Source organism: Thunnus thynnus, chromosome 22 (genome assembly GCF_963924715.1).
Source record: "Thunnus thynnus chromosome 22, fThuThy2.1, whole genome shotgun sequence".
Classification (NCBI taxonomy): domain Eukaryota; kingdom Metazoa; phylum Chordata; class Actinopteri; order Scombriformes; family Scombridae; genus Thunnus; species Thunnus thynnus.
In genome coordinates, this window is record NC_089538.1 from 19,521,863 (window position 1) to 19,540,463 (window position 18,601).

At 39.1% G+C, this 18,601-nt stretch overlaps 1 long non-coding RNA gene across 1 annotated transcript; it reads left to right on the forward strand.

The window, feature by feature from the left end:
- Window positions 1-15,123: 15,123 nt before the first annotated feature.
- Window positions 15,124-18,397, forward strand: LOC137174798 (uncharacterized). The gene is made up of 2 exons (XR_010925472.1): window positions 15,124-16,193; window positions 16,363-18,397. It is a non-coding gene; the product is annotated as an uncharacterized lncRNA (long non-coding RNA).
- Window positions 18,398-18,601: the final 204 nt, after the last annotated feature.

Below are 18,601 nucleotides of genomic sequence, written 5' to 3' on the forward strand. Positions count from 1 at the left end.
GAGCTAAACAAATCCAGGTTTGGATGCTGTCTCAGTACTTTGGGCACCACATCACGTCACGTCGTAACAGACAGTGACAGTATTGTACAACAAAAATATTGTCATTGACATATGAAAAGCTTGCAACTGGAATTTGGGGGATTTTCTTGAATGTTAAGAGACGGCATGTTTCTACAGCAACTCTACAGAAACTCTTTAAAAGCTGAAAAGTTTTTTTCTTCTAAATTCCCGAAAAGCTGACATTTTGGAGATTATTATCACTGAAACAAGTATGTGTATCTCTACTGGGTTCCCCTCCCAGAAACCAGTTAATGAAGACTATTATGTGCTGCAGAAAAAAATTTTCAGTTAACTGAACTAATTTGATGAGTGTTGACTCATTACTGCGTCAGATCCCCCACTGAGGTTATTTAGAGGCAGACAAACAAATACGCACACAAAAGAAGAAGTATTTACGTAAAAACACATTCACACGCTTTCCCAATGCTCATGCCATTCATTTCACCCACCTGGCATGGCTGTGTAACAGATGGGTGACCTCTATGAATGCCAGATCAAAATATGACAGCCAATATCCCGCTATGTGCACACGCTAACAAATCCATTCACTTTGCTCTGCACTCCTTTCACTGTGACATCAACTCACTCGCCGTGTGTGTGATTTGCCAGCTGTCAATTTACTATTTGATGCTTTTTCACTTTGGTGGGGATTCTGCTTTGGGATGTGTGTATGTGTGTATCCAAAAAAAGATTAAATAAAACAGCCATGCATTTATATACACACAGGAACATTTGCAAAAAGATTTAATTGTGTTTTCAGGAGGAACAAGTCATTAAAAGTAAACACACATGCTGATACAAAGTGCAGAAATTGAAAATATCTACTGTTGCAATGATTACACACAAACCTCAGCCTAAAAAAAAAAAAAGTTACTAATCCTGAAGGAGAAACAGTGATTGTCTTTTTTTCCTTTGTTTTTTGTGTTTTGCTTTTTTAATTTAATTTTTGAGTATTTCTTTTCCAGTCGTAGCCACTTCAGTGAATCTTTCATTTTAGAGCGAATCAGCATGAATGAGAAAATACCAAAAAGAAAAGAAAAAAAATCAAGTTTTTCACACTGTGCACAGAGATTTAACATGTGCGCCATTTCTCCTTACAAGGGAAGAGCACAGCTGATGCATAAGCATGAGATACTGCTGGCATTCAGAAGTCCAAATCCATCTCAAACAACAAACAACAAAAGTCTGAAATTTTGCTGTTATAAATGTCGGTGTTTACCTCCAACAAAACGGCTCCTCTGTTCTCTGCATCTCAACCCTATTTAAGCTTCCTAATGCAGTTTTTTTACCCCCAAAACACATGATGGTCATTTTTTTCGTTATTGTAGTGAATGAAGTGCACTATACAGTAAAAATGAATGATTTCAGACACAGCCTAGTTTTCTATCACTCTCACTTTTACCATTTCTAATAGCACATGGACCTTTGGTGACATAATTCCCAGCGTAGCTCAGCCCAATTTCAACCTGAGCAGATGTAGAACAAGTCAGCATAAGTGAAAACATCTGTGTGTGGGTGTGCAGGACCATTAACTTCTCTTTAAAAGCTTTTGTGTTTATTGTTTCCAAATGTTCTCTGATTGAACAACCGAGCAATCATTTAAAAAAAAGTATCTACAGATGAATTAATAATGAAGTTTTAGCCTTTAACGTAACTGAAACATTTCATAGTTCAAAATAAAAATGTTGTGAACACATCTTGAAGGGAAACTTTGGTATTTTTCAACCTGGACCCTACTCACTCTTATTAACCTCTGCAATATAATAATGACATGCAAGCTATTTCATGTATTAATAAGACTGATTACTAAGAATACATGTCATGCATTGGAAAAACTGTTGGCCCATATGAATCAAAAGAGAAAGAAATAGTTTCCAGTTTTATTACCTCTGACATACATTAACAAGGAAACCTTGAAATTTCTATTGTAATTATCATCATGAAGGAGAGTAGAATATAAATCAGTTGCAAATCTGTCCAAATAGATTTAGCTGTATGTAACAGGTGTATTCACTGAGTATGTTTCAAGAACAACAAGGGAAATGTTCTGTTGTTGTCTTTTTCGACAATAATAACGCAACCTTGACCATATGATTCATTATTGCTGTAAAAAAAAAAGAAGAAAACAACCAATAATTCTGAGTATTGTAAGCGTAATTTGTTTTCTGGCAGTGTGACATCTGCTAACACAATTAAGTTCCAGAAATGCAGAACTGCACAGCTATAATTCCTCCACAACAGTGTGTTTGCAGCCGTCAGATGTAATTAGAATTCTTTCATTGTTTTCCTGCAGACGCACTGCTCAGTCTCGCTCTCTCTGCCTGCTTTCGCTATTGATTTCACTCAAACTTTTTTTTGATAAAACTTTGTTCTTGATTGCTTTGATGAATAAGAGCCTCGATATCAGCCAAGCCTTTAATCACACAATCATTTCAAACAACACTCCCTTCATAATTCACATTTTCTTTGCTTTGTTTCATCAGTGAAAACAAAAGATGGTGGCTATTTCATACTCGTACTTTACTTTATTGTCTAGTCGATAGATTTCATTCCTTTCTTTCTTCATTTGAAATTGCCTTTGACGTTTGGGTGTTTGATACATTTTTTTGATTGCAACCAGATGTATACCCCTCCCCTCACCCTCTCCTTTCCTTCCAAGCATTGTAGGAGAAGCTACGGTGGCCATGAAACTCGCAAAAAACGTAAAAGGCCCTCTCTAAAGCCACTGTTTGGTTTGTGCGTTCTGGGCTACCATATAAAAATGGCGGGTAGAAATAAAGAGCTCATTTTAAGTTAATGAAAACACAATGATTCTTATTTTCATGGGATTATACACTGATTAAAACATACTTATATTACATTTCTGTCCATTCTGGGCTACCGTAGAAACATGGCGATGCAACATGGTGGGCTCCATGGAAGAGGACCCGCTCCCTATGTAGATATAAAGGGCTCATTCTGAGGCTATTCTGAGTTATTTTCATGGGATTATACACTAATTAAAACTTTTTTCTTCCAAATCCGTTCTGCTAGATGCCACTAAACGTTACACACTGGTCCTTTAAGTTGAACTGGGGGGTTTACATTCGCTCAAAAACATGAAACAAAAGCTCGATACAGCTGAACAAGGACAGATAACCCCAGAGAAAGATACACCAATGTTCAGTCTGCAACTAACAATTTATCTACAATTAATCTACAAAATATCAGAGAATAGAGGAAAATGCCCCTCACGAGTTTCCAGAGACTGAAGTGACATTTTCAGATTGCTTGTTTTGTCCAACAAACAACAAACAAAATCTTGTGTAATTTACAGTGTAAAACAAAGAAAAGTCCTAAGTCCTTACATTTGTTAAGCCAATATTAACATTTTTCTTCTCAATGGATATAAACTGTTGATGATTACAATACAGCAATTTTGTGTAATGTTACATTTTTGAATGTACATTTAACAGTTTTGATAATAGTTTGTAAGCACTTGCAAAACGGAGTGTAAATACACAGAGTTTTTGTTGTGGTTGAGTTTGAGTGAGAAAACAGTTCATTAATTTTGAAAAATGTGGTCATTGAATGCATTTCAAGTCCACTTTGGTCGTTGAATCGATTAATCAGCTGATTGTTTCAGGAGTAATTATATTTATTTGTTATACCACACATAGCTGCTCAGTTAGGGATCGTCGTTCAGCTAATGTGTAATCAATATTGGCTCTTTTATCTTTATGCAAGTCAAGTCTGAGTGTCTCAGCATTAATGAGAATAACTAAAGATAAAGTTGTAAGTTGTCTCATCCTTACAGGTGAAACAAGAGACAAGAGAGTGAGGAAACGTCGAAAAACACAATCCTGAGAAAAGGTTTAATCAGGCAAAGTAATTGAAAACATCCGTATGGGTTTAAAATACTGAAGAGTCAATAGTTTATCAGGTTCATCGATCGACTAAGGGCTCAGTTATCCAATCAGACTGATTAACCAGTTGTAGTGTTGTTATATCTATGAGTCTTTCCTTCTTTGTGGGATTAGAAACGGGCCACCAGTGAAACCACAAAGACACACACGGGAGAGATATCTCACACAAGCACAAGGAAGAAACTGACCAATAAACTCCTAAAAGTGTGTGCAAACCTCCTAAAAGTGTGTTTCTGAACTGCTGCTACATTATGAACCATCCAGACATCTCAGATGATCCCCCGAGTCAAAACTAAACATGCAGAAGCAGCTTTGACTTTTTATGCACCACTTATTACAAACAAACTCCCAGAAAACTTGAAGTCTGCTGCAACTCTCAGTTAATTTGTGCATCGTGCAACACTTTTTTTTGTTTGCCGCTGCCTTTTATGAATTCAAATTTGGGGCTTTTTATATCATATCTCGCCCTGCACTGTAGCAGCATTGTCATTTTTATTCTCCTGTTTTATCCGTCTTTAGGGCTGCTACTAATGATTATTTTCATTATCAATTAATCTGCTGATTATTTTCTCAATTAACCACCAGAAAATTGTTAAAGAGTTAAAGGTGACGTCTTTATATAACTTTTTTTGTATGACCGACCGTCCAAAACCTAAACACATTCAGTTTAATATCATGTATAAGAAAGAAAACTATTAAATCATCACGTTTCAGAAGCTGGAATCAGCAAATATTTGGGATTTTTGATTAAAAAATTACTAAAGCGATAGATTTTTATTTTCTATTTAAGTCTTTAAATGTCTTTTATTTTGTAATGTCTTGTTTCTTTTGCATTAATGCCTTTTATGATTTATGTAAAGCACTTTGAGTTACCTTGTTGTCTATACGAATAAACTCGCCTCGCCTTACATACAGTCACACACACACGCGCGTGCACACACTCGTGAGCGCACACTGTGGCTTATAACAGCTGTGTGTTATTAAGAGATAAGCAGATCAGGGGTCAAAAACCACCGCTGGCTTCGACACAGCTGTAACACACACACTCACAGCTGGAATAAAGTGGTGTGCTCTCGGGAGGTCAGGAGAGCCGCCCGCCTGGCAGAGACGGTGTGTGTGTGTGTCTCTGACATAGCCTACTTTCGGGGACTAAGGACCAGTTAATAGAGGACGACTTGTCCGTTGGGGACAAAAGCCGTGTCCTCAACTGAGGAAAAGATGACTTTTAGGGTGAGTCTCAAGGAAATGAATGTAAGTCTATGTAATGTCCCCAAAGTGACCTAAGTAAAAGTGTGTGTGTGTGTTTGAATAAGTTTTGCATAATGTCAAAATCTTCTCTACATTTTTTTGTGATGCATCTGTGGTGTGTGTTCCTCTGTGAATTGATCTAAGACACAACGGGTTTCTCAATGTTTCAGTCCTCTGTGTATGTGTGTGTGTGTGTGTGTGTGTTTGTGTGTGCTTTGTTTGCATAATGTTGCATAATGAGGGACAAATAGTGTGTGAGTATGTCTCTCTCTGTGTTTTGTGTATTTTTCTGACATGTAGGTTGTGTGTGTGTGTGTGTGTGTGTGTGTGTGTGTATGTGTGTTATTTAAAGAAGGGATTAGGACCACCAGAGACTAAACACCTGATTAATGCAGAGAAATGGATTGGAAAGTGGATTTGAGCCAATAGGTTTTCAACACACACACACACACACACACACTGACAGCAATAAGTCAGACAGTCGGTGAACATCAGTGACAGAGTTACAAGGAGAAGTTAACATTTATTTATTATTTCAGAAGTTCAGAAAGACTATTTAACGTCATCCGGTTTGCTCAAAATCCTCAGACTCCTCCCCACGGAGCAACGCGTGTATTGTCAACTCTCGTCAAATCAAAAAAAAAAAAATGTCACAGACTCAAATAAACAAGGCCGCACGTCAACCCAAACAGACGACAGTGATGGGAATTATAAAGGAACGACTGCGCTGTTGAAAGGTCAAAACTGCCACTGCCCGACAACAGCTGGAGCAGAGGAGGATGCTAAACTTAGCAACTGTAGAAGTCAGGTAGCAAAGTGTCGACTAAATTTATATTATCATGTTATTTTATTATTACGCTCCTCTGCAGCTTGTGCTCTTTGAAGCCCTGACTGTTACTGTGCATTGGACACAATTATTTGTTTGTTTTGCTCAAAGCATCCTGTGGTAAAGCTTTGTATTATATTTCTGAATCAGTACATCAAATCCATACAAGTAGTACTCAGTGCCTTTAGCTATGCAAGGGAGGGGCTAAAGTGATATATAATCATTAGTTTTATATGTAGATTAAAAAAAAAAAAGTTCCTCCTGACCAAGTGGGAACTACAATGGCTTGATGCTGAAGCCACTGCAGAAGTACCTTAAGGTGCAACGCCAGGGACGGCCACTAGATGCTGGCTCTGGTTGACTCTCATTCAAAAAGTGTCAACTTCTCTCTAGAAATACTAAGTCGATAATTTGTTTCAACGGGTTATTATGGTCTCAATCACTAAGTTTGGGCCCTCTAATAAGTCTGCTGATGGTCATTTTGGGAAATATTGCTTCATCAATAAGATTTGAAGACTCACTGGCTCAGGGACATGCACTGAGTCAGAATATTGTCGCAATATTTCAGTAAGTTTAATGTGACTTGATTATGATACCTGCTACCTGTTGCACCCCAGCGACACCCTGCACTCCTTATTTGGAAGGTCTTGGCTCCAAATGGAAAAGATGGCTCCGACCACGAGCTGGCTCCGATGCAAATCAATGGGTGACATCACAACTCGCTATCTTTATATACAGTCTAAGCTTTTGACACTGGATGTTCCAGCTGTTTTTCCTAACTTTCTAAAGCACAGATGTTACTAAACCAAGTGTTTTTTTATAATTGTTGCTTTGTACACCCAAAGCCCTTCGGATTAGATATGATCCATTATACAGCTATCTTACATGAGTGCTTATCTAAATTCTAAATTACTCACTTCCTGTAGGTTTCAGAGGAACAGTATCTCACAGAGAACATCAGTTGTTGTCTTCCTTGATTTAAGTAAGACTTCCACTGATCTGGTTTCATACCACCCCTGCAGCATAATCTACGTCTCCTCTGCTCATTTGCATACTCCATATGATCCAAACGGTCATGTTTTTGCAAAAAAATATGGCTAAAGACACAACGTCTGCTGCTAGCACAGTTAGCTGTTTAGGTCTGCCATTTGTAACTATTGAAACTGAACTTTATTTTAGTCCATAAATAATAAAACAAACCATCACCAGACAATTAGTTCCCATAAAACAGCACAGTCAAAACCAGTCCAGCACAGCATGTTCAACATGTTCTTATGAAGTGAAAAGATGTAGGCTTGAAATACAGATTATTACGCCTACTTTTCACACATTACATAACTTTATTTGGCTTCAAAAGTAATAAAACTTATCATATCATCACCATACTAATGCCAAATTGCTGTTTTGATCACACAATCACAGAATAGCAAGCTAAAAACTTTTTCTAGTTTTTATTCCCATGAGTGTAAATCTGAAAGTGGTCATAAATTGTCAACGTGGGAACAGTGCGTTCACACTTCAGGGGCGTAAAGAGACAGCGAGAGAAAGAGAGAAGCATAACCTCACAATCATGTATCAGTGACTCCTGTCTGGGTAATTTGTTTCAGTTTTCTTTGCGCCAACAAACAGGCGGGAACAGTCTTAAAATAGATTATATTGAACATTATTAATTAGCCGTCGAAGGACTAGAATGTCAGCGCGTGTTCGGTTGGTATCTGCGACGCTGCCATCCAGATGCTTCCCTGCTGCTAAATCCAAAATGTAAGCACACTGACATTCACCGGGAGAGAGAGGAAGAAAGGAAGGAGAGAGTCATAATTGGTAGTGATCGCACCAGCTTCTCCTATCACATCATGGTTTGCTCACAGGAGTGAAATTATGCTTGCCAGTGTGTGTGTGTGCGTGTGTGTGTGCTGCAGAGAGTTCAAGACACACACAGAGAGAGAGAGAGAGAGAGAGAGAGAAATCTGTCCAAAGACGTCAAACCAATATTTCAATTTAACCTTTCGCGTGCTCTGAAAGTTTAAACTGAACACTTAAGCTCACTTGAATCAGGGCATTAAGTGACGTAAGTGCGCACACACACACACACACTTACTTGTCCGGGTCTCTGAGGCATTTTGTGTGCCTACGTGAGTCATCCCTGCTTGACAACACTGAGAAACAGTTAAACAAGATAAACATGGAAAGTAGCTGCGCAACCTTCTGGTCACACACACACACACACACACACACACACACATATCGTCTCTTTGTCACATTCACATCCTTTCTCTCACACGCACATTTCATCAACTGCAAATTTACTCACTTCCAGTATGTTGCACAGAGACGCCCTCATTATCTCACACCTCCAAACAAATCACCACCATTTCCTCCACACACACACACACGTCGATTATTTCACTGTTTATGTAAACGTCTTCCTCAGAAGGCCGAGCCCGTACAGCCGGCATGAAGGCAAAGGTTTCCCGTTTGTACTTCTAATCAGCATGAAATAGCTTGTTAGCCGCTAATCTGATTGAATTTCTCCCATAAAAAGGCCCGAAACGAATCAATCCAGAAATATCTTGCGCCGGCTTTTTTCGGCTTTGTTTGTTTGTTTTCTATTCTCGGCGTTTCAAATACCTGAAGCTTTTGTGAGCAAACATAAAGAAGCAGCTCCGGAGATGGGGGGTGGGGGGCATATTAGCTGCAACATACCTCTTGCACGTGTTCTGCAGCAGCGACACACACGCTAACAGACACACTGCATTGATTCATTTTACACGTGCTTACTACTCAAGAACAGAACGTCTCTTGAACAGACATTGATTTCACATTTTCCCATCATTCATTCCTTTTAATTATGATTGTTATTGACAAAGCAGAGGGTGCGATTTGTGTGCTTCTCACTCCACCTCCACATTTTATTTTTCTGAATAAAATCAGTGTCTTAGTAAGGTGTCGTTGGCTCCAGAACATCCTCGATGCTCCTCGTCATAGATTCACCAAGTCTCTGGGCTGTTTTTGCAAAGATATTCCCTCATTGTGTTTTGATGATGGTGGTGGAGAGTGCAGTCTAAGGGGGTTTTCAAACCTAAAATGCATCACTACAAACTACGTGACAACTTTAACTCCAGTCATTGGTTAGATGTGTTTGGGATAAGAACTTAAACATAGAAAAAAGGTCCTGAAGAGGGTCATCTTGCCAAATGCAACGTTCTTCATTGCTCTAGCTCAGGTCAGACCTCAATTCACTCTCCAGTTAGCTGCTAGCAACTCTTGATTTCATCCATCCACATCCCAGTATGTAAAGCACACCTTGCAGACCTTGCAACTTGCAGAGTATGTCTAGGAGTTGGTTCCCACCACAAACAAACTGCTCCAGAGTTCATTTGGGACCAGATCAAGACCACTTCAGTATGGTTGGAAGGTGAAAAGGTGGAAAACAAACCAGAGTCTAAAACTAAAAAACTAAAAAAACGCACTAAAAAACAAATTCCTTCAAAATCCCCTGTGGGTTTTTAAAATGCAACTGTGTCTAGGAAGTACATTTATATACAACTAATTTGCAACAGCACATACGAAGGAAAGAAACATAAGGCATCAGTCTCAGTTTGATACAGAAACAACTCTGGAGTTAGGCTACTTGAAGCACGAGGCATGACATTGCAGTCTTTCACTAACCTTAACCATCACCACCATGACTTCTAGGATGTCCAGTGAAATTCAACTGTTTACATCAACCTGCTGCTATCTTCACTCCACCATCACTACCAGCATCTAGACTCTGGTCGATTCTGTCCTATCTCCTATCTTCATACGGGCCTAAACTTATGAAGATGTTTTAAATTGACAGAGTCTAATTACTAAAGACTGTTGCTCAAAAAATATTGTTTTACACTCCCAATTGAGCTGTACTAATTGAACTGTAGCCAGTGCATTTGCTACTCCACAGGCTGCTTTGCACGTGAAGATCTTCTGATATACTAAAAATTGCTGTCTCCTGTATCAAAGTCACACACTTTGGTTTTGAGTCACTATAACAAAGTCAAGCTTCCTCTGTTATTTGGAGATGCAACTGTCGTATCATGTTATTCGAACAACCACACAAGAGATCCTGGTGCAGTGAATATAAAACACAGGCATTTGAGCATATGATCAATGCTGTGTCTTAACTTACAGGCCTCTGTAGCCTATAGATAGTGTTTCATTCCCTGGATGCAAAACACAGCACAGCATATTTATTTGTGGTGTATGCTTTCTATGTGCAGCCTGCATCAAAATGGATAAATCATCAAGGTCTCTCTAGCTCTCTCTTTCTCACACACACACATACACACACACAAAGCAGATTCATACTGTCAGATCTTGATGCATAATTTCCTATTTCTGCTCAAAAAAAAAGCAATCATATGCAAAGTGATGAAACACAAAAACACACACCCTCCCTCTCTCTCTCTCTCTCATTCACACACTAACACAAACTCAAGAGTCAAAACTGCACTCTTCATAGTAGCTTTAGCTTAGGGATTATCACCACAGTAAAGGGCTTATTAATATATTGACTAGACAAATGTACAAGCTGAGATCAATGAACCAACAACTGCAGCAGTGCATCCTCCATTACAATGACTAGAGCAGCAACAGTGCTGATAAGGCACAGGAGGAGGTTATTTAAAAAATAAATTTCAAGGTAGGAGGAACTGCAGTGTTGCATAATTCAGGTTCTTGTTTAAGAAGACGTACCATCAAGTCACTGTCTTTTGTGATATTGTTTAAAAAAAAGTAGACCAGAGAATATTCAAGGTCTGGGTTACTGTGAGCTCTCTTCAAGAGGAGAGAAGATTGACCAGCGTTCATTCATTTCATGTAAGTGCTGGGAGACCGAGAGCATCAAAGAGCTGAGCACTGGCAACTTGACTACGGGGAGAAAATTGAACAGAGGTCTGTCCATCAGGCTGTCGAGAACGCCTGGGGAACAACAAGAAAACCTTGTGTATTTACACGGGAAAACCTCATTGCCCAGCAAAGGCGCTCTCCTGACAAAGTGTCTTTCAGCACAGAGACTACAACTACTACTACTCACAAAGCCTGTAGCACTCTTGGCCCACTGGTTTATTATCAGATGGCTGTCTCGCTTCGAAAACCAGCATAGACTATTCTTGTATTGACGTCGCTTTCTCCCTACGCTTCTATTAGGTGGCTTTTGTCTGAACTGCCCCCTCGCTTCGCTCTCATCGGCTGGTTATCTTCCGTGTCTGGAGTGGAAGATAACTCGCCACGCCATTGGCCCGTCACCGCCTCCAGTCTGGCGGAGACCGGCAGAAGGAAAAAACAACCAAAATACATGCATGACACAGTTCAAGAACATATGGAAAGAAAATTCCACACACCAAGTAAACACAAATCAAATATAACATAATATAACAAAGTATAAATTATGACGAGCACTAAACACGCCAATAACAATCCAATAATCAGTATCTGCAGTGTGTCACCTTTGTAGAGACCTTTAAGTGAAAAGAAAAACGCGTGACAGATTTCAGAGATTGTATGTTCCAACATGTCTGCGGCTCCTGATGAAAATGTTGATTGCTTTGTGTGTTTCTATGGAAACAAAAGGTCTGTGATTTGACTATACCTTTAAAAGGTATGTCGGGAATGATAACTTGTCTTGTATAAGAATGTGTTTGTCTGTGGATTTAAAGTAAACTCTAGTTTACTGTACCCGGTGGATTTTCAAAAAGCAACGCTAATATCTCAAAAGTTTCTACATCGATGGCATATTTGATATTTATGGAGGTATGATGGTTATCAAGTGTATGTATAAAGTCTTTAAAGGCCTTTATATCATATGACAATACTCCAATGATGTCCTCTATGAAGAGTCCAAGTTTGCACATAGAAACAGCCTCTTGTTCCCACTCAGTCATATAAAGGTTTGTATAGGACGCATGGTATTCCCTTCCACCTGTACGTACTGTTTCCTATCAATCAGATTTGTAGTTATAATTGCCTGATATCTTGACATCAGGATCTCTACCAAATATGGTTTTGATTACTTTTAGTCCCATATACATGGTGTTGGTGTATAAGGTGTCAATGTCAATTATGAACAGGTATACAGAGGTGCCAAGAAACAAAAAATCATACCTGTCCTTTAAATAGCTGGGATGCCTGGTGGTAAGAGTCCCAAAAAGTGGTCAACATACCGTGATATGTGATAAGCAGGCCGACACGGAATCTGCGCCCGCGGAATTCCGACGACACCGCCACAGATTTCCCACAGATTTTAAACAAAAAGAGATGCTGCTTGTAAGTTTTATGTTTGTTTGAGTGTCATGTTTTTTGCCGTTTTTAGAGGTTCTCAAAAGATATTTGGTGAAGTTGAGGGCCTTACTAGTTATTTATTTATGTATTTATTTGTTTATGTGTTGTAGTGTTAATTGTTGGGAGATGATTAATCCACATTGAACGTTGCATTTTAGTGGCCATGTTATGCTGGTCAAGTTTTCCAACAAACGTTCACACTTTGTTTTGAACTGTTTGTGATGAAATAAAATCTCAAATTCAGTGGTTCTACTAAAACCTACTAAATATTTCTTTCAGCCTGCTTGAGGTAAAGTCAAGTTGTTTTAATGTATTGTATGTGTGCTTATTTTTGCTCAAAACCAATCTTTGTTATCGTAAATGAATATTGTCTATCACATTACAAGCCGTGTGGGTCTGGTGATAAGTCACTTTGCTAACATCTGATCTAATGGGTCTGCCAGGAGGAACTTTGGAGTGAATTGTCATTTCAGGCTCCTTTTGGATTTCTGGAGTAAATAAAATTGACATGTCTTAGTGTCATCTGGGCCTTTCAGGTATCCTCTCTGCTTTGCAGTGATGTACTTTTTTGTGTATAACTTTGTTATATTGGTTCAATGGTGGACAGTATTGGTTTATAGTATTTTGTGTTGGCAAGTTGACTATTTCCATCATATGTGATTTGTTGTTTAACCATGATGACATTTTATTTTACCTTTGTCTGTCAGTTTTATGATTTTACTTGGGGTATCTTCTAATAATTTACCTGTTTGTAGCTGGTCAGTAGACTGACAGGAAGACATGAGTTTTCTGCCCCGCCAGATCAGTTTCTGTATCGCTTGGCTGAACATGGATCACTCAATTTCCCCATTGGATTGGGTAAGTAAACTGGCTATGTTCAAGGTCATCTGACTGACCCTCCAGATTTCATCTCTATTGAAATTGCAGAGTCTCAGAATGAAGCTCCAGACACACATACAACAGTCTCCCAAGCCAGACGAACAGAGGATAGGGGAAGGTGGCTTATGTTAAATTTGGTTGTAATGTTTTACACAATATACTCACTATGTACAGTGCTGTTGCAGGTGTCCAGTGTATGTTGTAGCAAGGTTTCCTTTCTGTGCCTGTAAAAAGGGGCAAGGAGTGATTAATGTTGGGAAAGTAGATGTTAACTTTGTGGAAGTCAGATTCAACTCTCCAATACAAGCCACTCACTTGTTTTATTGAGGTTTTCTCTGGATTCTGATCTATTATTTAGTCCCACTGAGAGTTTTTTTTTCCCCAAATATTTGTCAAAAATGATTTTTATCACACCTGGGTAGCTGTCACCTTGCATGACAGTATGGTTTGTTACCTGTTCAGTATTATATCTGTGATGGCCACATCCACTAAAGATTCACTAAAGTTTCACAGTATATAGCTCAAATCGAGTTGTCACTGTGGAACTCATTTATAATTTCCTCATTTACACAACAGCACAGACGGCATTTGCATTTGAAACATTAGCCAGGATGATGCTGTTCTGAGTGAATGAAGAGGGAGAGAAATATGGAAATTGGCAGTGGATGTGATTCATCAGCACTGGAGACTGATGTCTGCCGAAGGTACAGAGTATTCAAGAACGAGGAAATTTATGTGTTTAAAAACTTGGCTGTGATGACGGTAGGATGGTGAATCATTTGCCAAAAGGTTTTACGGAATTGTGGAACACAAAAGGAGCTACAGTAGAAAATTAAGACGCTCGACTTGAGATCTTTGTTGCTGTAACATTCATTTGTAATCCCTCAATGGAAAAAAAAGAGCCACATACTCACTTTTTGTTTTGAATTACAGGTGACACCAGTTTCTGTTGTGCTTTTGTCCTCAGTGTAATTTAAGCTTTTGGTAGGATTAGTTATGAAAACTTGTCTGTAATGCACCTGCGTAACCTGATGATCATCGAAAATTATTCTCATACTGACAGTAGAGTGTTAAAGTCCTGCCTACGCACAAAAGTTATTTAAAGAAAATGTTTTTAATGTGCAAAATACATCATTTGGATAATTAAGAAGATAACATTTCATTGGTTTATTGGCTGAAATCACTGGCTGGAACCCAATGGCTACCTCAAAAACAGGAAATACACAGTATCTAAAAATGTATGCTGAGCTTTGTAGAATTGTTGGCAGTGAATAATAACATAAAGTTGAGTCTGGATTATTGTCACTTTAGAGTTTTTTTGTCAGAACCTTTAAGAATGTTGTGCCTGGATCTGCATTCCCATTTTATATGATGCACTGCTTCTGCAATGATTGAATTAACATACTGTATACTTTATATAATAAAATATTAGACTAGACTCTCAGACTTTACAACAATAATAAAGGTGTGGCATTCTTGGTTTAAGGAGTGCTTTCATGAGAAAGCAAAACACTGAAAGCTTTTGTAACTAAAGGTTGTAAACAAGATTTAAAGAAAAAAAGTCCACCAGCTGATTTTTTAAAAACTTTGGCAGGTGTGTCACCAGATTAACTAGTTTGTCAGACCACTCTTCCACTGTGAACATTCATTTGCAAACCTGCTTTTCCACATCAGTGTGGGAACATAATCATAAACAGGGTGACAGCTTGGCGATCAGGATTCTTTAGTCAAATCTGGCTACAAAACTGTGATGACTCGTCCCATTTCATCAAGGGAAAATACATGCATCACCAATCAACATCCAGCTACGTTTATTATGACACTCCAGGTCTGTGAGTGGATGTAAGTGATTCTTTTTTTTACTGGCTTTCACAGAAACGACATGAGGGACATATACAGAGGAGACCTGCCCTACTCAATACTCACCTCCAATCAATATTCTCCCTCTGTTCCCGTCCATCTGATTGAAAGGGATGAAGCGGTTTCATGTGATTGCATCAGTTAATCAGTATAACCACCATCAACCTCTCATCTCCCATCGTAGCGTCCACCTGTCAATCCATTCCTCTCTTAAATTTACATCTCCTTAACTTCACCTCTTTGCTTTGTCTTTACCATACCTGTCTTCTACTTGTCAGTCAGTCTTCTTGGTTCCCTACAACCATTTTTTATCCTCTTTTCTCCTTCCTTCCTTTTTGCATTGACACTGACTTTACACTCCACAATATAGGAAACAAGCCATACAAAGACACTCATTTGATGGACGGGCTTGTCAGACTTGTCAAAATTAAATCTTTTCAACGTCAACTTGAGTCTTAAATCTTGGCTTGAGAAAGGTGTGCGATGACATAAAGTATGTTTCAACCTTCACCTTTCACTACACTTGAGCTGTGCTTCAATAGTGGTTTATGATGGTTGACTTCCTCTCTGCACTTTCCCTCAGGGGGGAATCCCCGCCGCCATTATAGGTGTTGTTCAATTTGTTTGAAAAACTAGAGTGAACTTGGTGAGATCGACTCTCGACGGGCTGGAGTGAGTCAACAACAACGGTCACACCAGAGGTTTATGTCACCCATAATGCACTGCAGTTATGCATTTAGTGCAAGAAAATACATCCATGGTTAGGTGATGGTTACATACGTAAAACTCTGGTTGCTTACAGCCAAAGAAAGAGAAGATTAATAAATTTAGCAAGGTAAGTTTTTTAATTAAAACTTAAAACTGCAACATGTCATTGGAGGAAAAACTATACAAGTGTATGTACACAGACATATTTTCATATATTCAACTCAACTTTATAGCTCTGTGTGGCCTATTTATCTGACATTATCCACAAACTTTACATTTGCATCGACTCATTCGCTATGCCTGTGTTGATGTCGTGTAGCTTGATGAAACATTTAAATAGCTATGATTGTTTTGTTTAAGGGTCTGAAGAGGAGACAGAACTCCTTATAAGGGTGAGAAGTAGCACTGAGGCTTGGAGTGAGTTTTCACTTATATCGATGTATTGCATCTTATCTTACATGTCTTGATTATTATGCTGCTAATTTCATCTTTAATATACAATATTCATAATGTGCAATTGGCAGGCATAACATGACGTGAATTGTCTTTCTGTGCAAACAGGGAAATTGTCCAGATGATGTGACTGCAGGGGAGGCTGACAGGAGCACATGCAGCCAAGAAATGGGAGAAATACAAGGTCATTGGCTTAAATTAGTCCAAAAGCCTTTTGTTTTGGCAAAAGTAAGCAAAATATTGACAAAACAAATGTAGTCATATTTTAAAAAGGAAAATAAAACCTGAACTGCCACCCCTACAAGAGCAGAGACCGATCACGGAGAGATAACAGCAGCCTGATGGCAGTGGTTTTCCCTGATGCATGAGGCAATTGGGTCACAGCCATCGATTAGTCCTCCAGTCCTGATTGCCTCATGCACAGGAGGGTATCGGCCATCATCCAGCACAGTCACTAGTTGGAAAGAAACCCCATCTCCTCCACCACAAGACGCCTTTGGTGGAGGTAAAATTACAAGGAGGAGAGAGAGATGTGGCCAGATTCAGACGCCTGGAGGCACAAACTGAATTTTCGAGAGAATGGTTGAAAAGATGTAAATGTTAAATGTGTAAATGTTTTTGTTATAGCTACTGATTTTTTTTAATAAGATTGTCTCAGGTAGAGATGTATTTTTGTTACTTATTATTTATCATATTTATTCCTGGTGAGTTTCAGTGAATTTAAATAGTATCACAAAGAGTGTTTTCATTTTTTTCCTCTTTAATTTAAACATTTAAACATAAATTTCATGTAAGCCATCTTCAGAAACGAATGTGTGAACAATATATTTGTGTGGTATTTACATTTTTGTGCACTACTATTTTTAATGTGACTTATAAATAGTTGTAGTCCAGCAGCTGATGGATAGGTGCAGAGATGCAGCCTGAAAGCCTATTTCTCATTGCTGCACCACTGACCTCAGCAGCAAGTGGGGCTTGGGTATTGTCCCTCCATGCTTCCTGCACAGGCTCTTCAATGTCTCCAATTCCTGAGTAGATGTTGTGGATTGCAGCCCAGCGGGTAATAACGGCAGGGACAAATGTAGGGTTGACCTCCAGGGCCTTGAAGACGATGCTAAGCCTCCTTGCTTTCATCCTTCCAAAGGCCATCTCGATGATGGAGCGGGCTTTGGCATGATGGACACTGTAGTGCTTCTGGACCATTATAGTGGCTCCCTGTTGGGTGTCAAGATGGAGATAGGTTGCTCTATGCGGGGATATCCACCATCCCCTACAAGGAAACAACCCACAGGAGGATACAGGTGATTTGTGAATAGAGGACTGTTTTTGAGCACTCTAGTGTCATGCACTGATCCTCGGTAGCCAGTAAAAGTGTCCAAAAACTGGCTTACACTGTCAAAGACAGCTTGGAGCCAGATGTAATGAAACAGCTTTTTGTTTACGTAGTCACTAGAGGCAGGACCTGCAGGTGCCTTTATTCTGATGTGGCACCCATCAGTAGCAACCACACATTTTCTGAATGACTCATTCTGAGCCAGTGCAGCAAAGCTCCAGTTCTCCAATTGTATCCAGCTCACTTGGGAAATGTGTCCTTTTTTCTCAGCGACCAATAGCATTGAAGATGATTGTTTTTGGAACAGCAAACGCACAGGACACCACACTATAGGACGCCCCATGTGCTGTGCACTGTTGGTGGACATTGTAGCCACCCGGTGGTGGTTTTGTGTATTGCTATTTGGGTTTAAGTTTAGTCCTTTGAGCTCGCCACAATTTTTTTTAGTTTGTTCAGTGCTTGCTAGACAGCAGATGAGAGAGCACGGACATGGACATTCCTTTTTTTTTCTTGTAATTTTGTGTTATTTAGGTAGTTTGTGTAAATGGTTGCCTTATAATTAAAATTAGCCAATTGTTAAAAGACTGAAGCTAAGTAGCACTAAGCTAATCAACCACATACTGGTTTTTCTAGCTACATGGGATTTGTGCAGACAATATTTTGTTGATAGCAGTTTGCTTTATGTTTTTTTTTAAATTTCTGTTGCATTATGTTGTGATTATATTTTAACAATATGATTGTAACACCCACATTTTCTGTATGTTCAGTTTTACAGTTTTACTCATGGGTCAGTAAACTGCCTTAACTTTACATCAGCTTGTGTTCACTAGGAAGACTGTTCTCTTTCAGCCAAACTAGCCAGTCAGTTACACCTCGGGAGGGCAGAATATCCTGTGAGGCAGCCAAAGACACAAAGATCAGAATCCCCAGTTGAGGCTCCCAGCTGTGGGTCTTTTCTTTGCCAAGTAATGCCATCAAATTGTTGATGGCATCACGAGACAGCCTGAAATCTGT